Consider the following 7,821-nt stretch of genomic DNA (forward strand, 5'->3'; position numbering starts at 1 on the left):
AGCACGAAAAAGTGCATTATGAGTTTTCAATATTCCGCATTTGATAAAAATCAAATTGTGTTTAGTCACGCGACCATTCAGGTGCCTTTCACCCACCTTTTACCTACATTTCACCCCTCTGTGCCTGTCGTAGCTCGTAAAGGAGGCGGTTTGCGGCGATTAGGCCCAAATTGCTGGGAATACGGTACTGCGTCATTCTGCAATCGCCTATTAGTTGCTGGTTCGCACGCATTGTTCTAATTTGTGATGTACAATTTACTAAACCTACCTATTACCAAGCGGAGCTCCCGGAGCTTCGTACGGATGGCACCACCATATGGATATCCGTATTGTGTCTTTTATATCAAGCCTGACAAATAAAAGTCAAATACTTCTAGAATGCATCGATATAAACGCAGTTATATTTTAAGTCTTATAATGAATTTTCACTCCAAGATGTTTTAGAGTGTCAGCAAATTTGTGATTTAATACGGTGCAAGTGGCTCCCGAATCTAATAAACCATTACAGTCTATAATATCTATCATCCTTTATACAAACATATTTTGTTCGAATTTTTCTTAATTCTGGGAACCGTTTATTTCTGGCCTATGTAACTCAACGTCCTTTCAACTAACTCTAGAATCAAGTTGATGGGTTGGAAGGTCACACAAACAAATAATTAATCCGTTAGAGTTGCATAATTTTTAGTAACCTCCTATTATAAAATAATTGTGAATTGTCAAATAAAAAAAACCCAGTATATAAATATAAAAAAAAAATCTTCTTTGTCACCTGAACCGGGCGGAAACAAAACCTTTGGATTCGGTACTCCAGCTTTTACTAAGCTTATCTTTGAATCCTAACAGGCTCGCCAGGTTGACGAGTATTTACAGGTCTTCTTAGCAAGGAATTACCGTAGTATTCACATTTGTCACCAAAACTAAATTCACCGGCGTAAAATACGCTGTCATAAATAGTCTCTTTTCTCATTGGATTCGCTACTTCAGCCAACCAAGCTTAATCCCCGCAAAAGCAGGACACTTAGTATCGCCAGGCTTGAAAACTAAGAATGATTTCAACAGCTTCACGTAGCATCTGCCTCTAAGCTTGCTCCGCGCAGAGAACATGACAGTGAAAACGACCCGTTTTGCTAATTGAGGCTTCAATTGTTAGTAGAGTGAAGTGAAACGAAATACCTCTGCGATGTTGAACGAAATCGATATTTCTAGACCCTTTTATGGTTTCTATGTTTTGAAGTGTAAAATTACAGAAACCCCTAACCCTTCGACTTGTGAGTAAAATTTTATGGAATAATGATTAAATAATAATATTTAGATTTTATGCTGATTTCAGCTTTTGGACAAATCGTGTTGTCCAAACTGCGTCCCTACTAAGTGCGATCACCGAAAGCCTTGTGATTATTATATACCTGCATAGCGTTTAATAAAGATTCCTATTTACCTTACAGAATAGGAATAGAAGAAAAACTGAATGGAAAAACTACAGCGCACAAAATGTATAATCCCAAGAACTCATTTTGCAAGCCACTTATAATTCATATACGAGTGAACGGGTTAATATTGTATATTTAATGAATTATTAATAACACATAAAGCGTAATTACGACAGCCGAGATATCGTTCAAATATAGTGAAATTGGAATAACGGATGTTAACGAAATAGGTTAATTAACGGAATGCATCGTGTTTGGTTAACTGGGAGGCATAAACTACAGTCGTACGAATATTAAAATGTACATATTTACAATACTTCGCAAACATTATGCCTATTAATTTTGTTTTAGGTTAATCTATTTATTGGTGTAATGTATGTATCAGGCTCTAATATAGGTCATGCCACAAAAATATAGGGTTGTACAACGCTTGGGGCGATTTTACCAACATGGGTATGATTTTATTTGTAGTATGTTAAATGTAAGGTAAGAATCGAATATTTGTCCAAATTCCAAAAGGTCTTGATGTCACAATTATTTAAATTGCAGTGAGATGATGCGGAAGGCCTTTAATTCGTTGGAAACTTGAGCTTTGTTAACTTTACGGCATGTATCCTGAATCTACTATCAGTATATTCAAGTGTTGCAGTGTTTACATAAGCGCCACTATGTCAGATCGTATACAGGACCAGCCAGGAGTGCGTCATGGAGATGTAATCTCCCAGTAGTTTTTTGCTACTACGTTCGAAGACGTCTTTAAGCTTCTGAATTGGAACGGACTGGGAATAAACGTTAATCGTCAGAAACATCACTCAACTTTAGTAAGGCGGTGATGTAATCGTAATAGTAGATACTCTGGGAGACCTTAATATGAAGCCCAATGACATTAGCAGAGTCTCTGAAGAGGTGGGCTTAAGAATGAACATGAGCAAGACGAAGATTATGTCTAATGCTCATGTTCCACTGCATCCATTGTTAGAACACTGCACTAGAAATTGTCAACAATTCCTTTACCTAGGACACGCCATTCAGTAAGTTAACTCTGATAACCAGCGTTCGGGGAACTCTGTGATATCTTCTCGACCAAAACACTTCGTGAAAAATGTGTTGACAGTGACGACTTAGGGCTCTGAAACGTGGTCGCTATTATAGACCCATAAAAAGATTCAGTTTCACTCAGCGGGCAATAGAGAGAGCTATACTTGGAGTGAGGAAATCCGTAGGATAACCAGAATTACCGACGTTGCTCAAAGCGCGAGAGTCGCGAAGCTAAAGTGGCTTTGGGCGGGGCACATAGCTCGGAGAACTGATGGACGTTGGGTTTTTTTACAAGGTGTTGAATTGGCGATTTCAAACCGTTTAACGCAGCGTTGGTAGACCCCTCACGATGTGGATGGATAACATCAAGCAAGTCGCTGAAAGCTGCTAGATTTAAGCGACACAAGCCCATGGTATTTGGAATTACCTACAAATGACCTATGTCAAGCAGTGGATTGGTTGACATAATGATAATCTAGATAGGCCTAGATAATACCAAATTAGTTTAAAACTCAAGGGGAGACTTTATAATTAATTAAACAAGCTACACGTGTAGCTGACATAAAAATATGAACCGACCCCGGCCATTTACCCACAAGGGCTGTTTAGCCCTTTTGGGTAAATGTTCGATGTTTACAGACATTACTAAAACATTTTACAAGCGCAACATTTTACAGAGCTATGCCGTGAAATCATTCTTTTATTTAAATGTGAAGGGCACACTTGATATACTGTTTTATTTTTATAAGGTCTATGCATAGCTACGGATGCTTTTTTTGGTGATGTTGATGATCATCCTTGCGAGGGTCTCTACATTCTTAAGAAGAAAGATTGAACTCTGCAATTTTTAGATAGAATTATATAATTGTAGGAATGCGTATATACTCTTAATCAAACGGGCGCAAGATGGACGCTGTGATTTGGCCGGCTTTAACAACATTTTAGTGAGCAGCGCGTTGCTAGTTTGACTTTACGAAGGTGACAATAAAACTATTGCCACCGTAAAACTCATGACCTTTTCACTACTTTCAAAAATGCTTTGACGAGGTTGAGAACAAAGAGACTTTATGTTAAATTGAAGAAGTTAGATTACCGTTAATCCTTTATATTTATTATGTTTAGCATGCGCTGAAGATTTTAAAACTTTTATCTTCACAATGACCGCGACACAAACCCACCCTTTCTCTGACTTTAAAGTGCTCTGATGTCGTCTCGTCTCGTCGTTGCTTGGTTTATCCAAATTTTCATATTTGTGCGGTTTCGTTGTGCATGATTTAATAGAATTCTAGGACGCCTACATTATGTTTCTAATATATGTAATGTTCGTTTTTGATTCATATGGACTAGAATTTAAAAACCAATGAGGATTGGTATTTTCGGGATGAAAAAAGCTTTTTGCTTTTCGAATCATCAATCATTGCTCATTCATTTATCATTCATCATCTTAGACTGCAGGATCACTTACCCTTCCACCGAGGTAAATGTGTAATGCAAGTCTTTGACTGCAATCTTACCTGGTAGTTAGTGGATGCAGTCTAAGTTGCTCTAGTGATTACCATGTTTCAATTAAAATCACGTGGTTCTAGGTTTGATTTCTATGTTATTTTTTTTTTTTTTGTGAATAAATTCAAGAAACTTTCGGTTTGTGTATTTAAATAATACTGCTAAACCACTTTTGGTCACATTCGGTTTGCGATATAAAAGCTTTTGTTTATTTTATTTTGAAAAAATCCCGCAAGAGCCCTTTATTTTCCCAGTTTAAAGTGCATCCCATATCGGTCTCTCTATCTATCTGTATAATTTTATTTATATTTGCAACTAAATATAACAGATACAAATGCATGATAAAAGAATCAACAAACACATCTTTGAATTTAAAGTTAAATTCAGTTGTTAAATTATACTAATTTTAAACTTTTTCTATTTTTAATTTAAAAAATATTGGCTTGCCTTGGATAACGTATTCAGAATAATTTGTGGGCTAAAATAACTCAATTGATAAACAGAATTATATTGAAATTCACGTCTCTGCAAATTTATGTTAGACTGTGTTATTGTGTTTCGCCCATACATATATATATATTTCTTTCAAATGAATATCAAAGAACCCTACAATCAAAGACAAATAATTCATTTATGGAAGTAGTGTTTACTAAACTATATTTTGTCTGGATGTTAGCTCAACATAGCGTTAGGTAAAAGGAAAATAACCAAAATATACTTTGAACACAATACGGAGATTTTTAGGGTATTACTATGCCGCCTACATGTTTGTATCCGAGGCTTCGGTTCTTTGAAGCCGGTATCACGGATTCGGAGTACAAATACATGAAATCTTTATGAAATATAATAGCAAAACATTCCTTCTCATCCTCTTACGGGTGCCATGTTCTCTCTGAGGTTTATGCCCGATGGCAATATACCGAAAACATTCACGTAACGATGCATTACATACTCATGCCAGCGACCTAACTCGATTTGCCCTGAGGAAACCCTGCTATGTGGATATAGGGTTACCATGCATAAAGTTATTCAATTATTTGAAATGTCCAAATGTGTAATCAATCTCTTTCTAGAAATTAACTTCTCGGTAGTTGCTATTAAGTCTCAACTAAAACGAAATCGGAAACCGCCTATTTCGTAAGCCACGGTTCTGTAGCGGTGGTTGCATTATTACTTTTCCAAAAGAAGCTATTCACTCCAAGTATTAACAGCGAATATACACCACCCGTCTTTTTATAATGGTAATATGTTCTGGAACTTATTTACCAATTACGCAACGGGAGCCAAAGTTCATTTTGCTACCTTAAGCTTTATCTGGCACTGTTATGCAGTTCAAATCAAGCTTAAGGCTGGAAAATCCATTGAGAATGGGATAAGGCCGCAGCACACCACGATGTTCCAGTGTGGATTGGTGAACTCCACGCACCTTTGAGAACATTATGGAGAACTTTCAGGAATGCAGGTTTCCTCACGATGTTTTCCTTCACCGATCATGAGAGTAATATTTTAATTACTTAAAACGCACATAACTTGGGAAAGTTAGAGGTGCGTGCTGGGATTCGAACTCGGCCCCCCGAAAGTGTAGTCGAGCTCCTACCCATAGCGATATAACAGCTTCAATACATGAAATTATTAACATTCATCGTGACTTACTGAGGATATGGCCGCCTTTTGTATACTTCTTCTGTCTGCGGTTTCTTTTATTCTTTTCTTCTTCTGTATTTTTATTTGTGTGCAAATAAAGAGTATAAAAAAATAAATAAATATGTATGGTTACCCTACGTGCGTACGGAGAAGGGCTTTAGGGTCTGGATATAAAATAAATTCATTTTCATTCGTTAATTTAACTTTATGCGAGGACATACTCGTGTCAACCTTTTATTACTGTAATATTATTACAGTGCGTCCTCCAGGTAACGCAATTATAACTTAACTTTTTTGTGTCAAAGTGATTGGTACGTGTACTTTTATTATGGTAGGGATTTGTTCAGAATTTCATTCTGTAGACATTTAATAATCTGTGTTGGCGTAGTCATGTCATTGCGTAGAAAACATTGGAGTTTGTGTCTGATATTTTTGTCTTGATAGACATAGTGTATATCACTACAAAATACCTGAATATGTTTGATAAGAGTAACCAATATCGCATAGGTATTTTCAGAGTTCAAGATTAGAAAAGTATCGAATTTCTCATTAAAACTTTCGAATAATTTTCAATTTAAAAATAACTCATCATTAGGCCAAGCGGACCCTTCGGTTGAGCTAAAAATATAAAATATATTTATTCGGTAGTCAAGAAGCTCTCGCAAAAGGTCCCATTAAAATTTCGCCAACTCTCGTTACGTAGCTTTTTTAAAATAAATAGCTCCAATATGATTATTATTATCATAAAAAAAATATTATTATTGTAAAATTACCGAGTGGGCATTGCATGTCAGGTATAAATTTTACTAGGCATTTCAAATGAAAATCCAAAAATTAATATTTTTAAAACCGGCCTTTAATAACAAAATTAATTGGTTTTCATACTTACGGTCTTATAAATAAATAAGGCAAAACGTCGGAATAGTTATGGAGTGTAATCACGCTCTGATATTTGAAAAGTGCTGACAGTTCATTTGTGTTGATGTAACCGATCTATGTAAAATTTTGATTTTAAAAGTCGGTTATTATAAAGTGTTATTTTTAATATTATTTGTACATATTATTGAGATTGTTAATAGAGGTAAGTAAATTGTTATCGCTACAGACTAAGTAGCGGTAGCCTAGGGGCTATAGCGTCGATCTCTGTTTCAGTGGGACCAAATTAAATTTCCGGCACGCACCTCTAAATGTCGGAGTTATATGCGTTTTTAATTTAAGGAATTAAAAATAACATTTGCTTTAACGGTTATGAAAAACATCGTGAGGAAACCTGCATGCCTGAGACTTCTCCATAACGTTTTTAAAGGTGTTTGCAGTCTACTAATCCGCACTGGGCCAGCATGGTGGGCTACGGCCTTAAGCCCTTCTCATTGTGGGAAGAGACCCGTGCCCTGTTGGTCAGCGTGGTGGACTACGGCCTTTATGAGAGAAGACCGGCAGTAAATCTTGCAATCACTGCTATCGAACGTCACTTTTGTTTATTTGTTGTATGGCAATATTGTATTATATGGCCGGTAATGCATTGACGATGATAGTGATGAATCGCTAAAAAATTCCAAGTAGTTTTGATGGAATCATTTCCATAATATCGAATCGAAAAAAAAACGAATCGACAAAGAAACGAGGACAAGAAACAGAAAATGGGTGTACGTTTATGATATAGCAAAAAACCGTCCCGCCTTTCCAGAAAGACGGTTAAAATATAAAAGGTTGAATTTTCTTAAGAATATTATTTGATGCTTGCTCGAGAAAGTTTTGCACTCCTTTATCTTGGATTTTTATAAAGTAGAGGAAAACTTTTTTGAAATCACTCAGGGAAACAGATGTCAGATAATTTTTTCAACCAGTAGCACGGTTATCAACACAATATCTTTTCCAAACATTTTCTCATAAAATAGCTCCGTAAACGTAAACGTTTAAAGTGGATTTTCAGTAACTTAAAACTTTAAGGAACCCTTTGTCACAGTAATAATACTCGGCTATGTTTGTTGTATTTTTCTTATCAGGTCACTTTCCACTGCAATAGTATTTTATTAAATAAATTAATATACTACAACATAGCCACCTAGCCCCAAAGTAAGCGTAGCTCGTGTAATGGGTACTAAGGTAACTGATGATAAATTTCAGGAATAATATACATAAACACTTATAAAATACAGATTAACACCCAGACACTGATAAACATTCGTGTTCATCACACAAA

The sequence above is a fragment of the Pararge aegeria genome, chromosome 5, assembly GCF_905163445.1.
Source record: "Pararge aegeria chromosome 5, ilParAegt1.1, whole genome shotgun sequence".
NCBI classification, from domain to species: Eukaryota; Metazoa; Arthropoda; class Insecta; order Lepidoptera; family Nymphalidae; genus Pararge; species Pararge aegeria.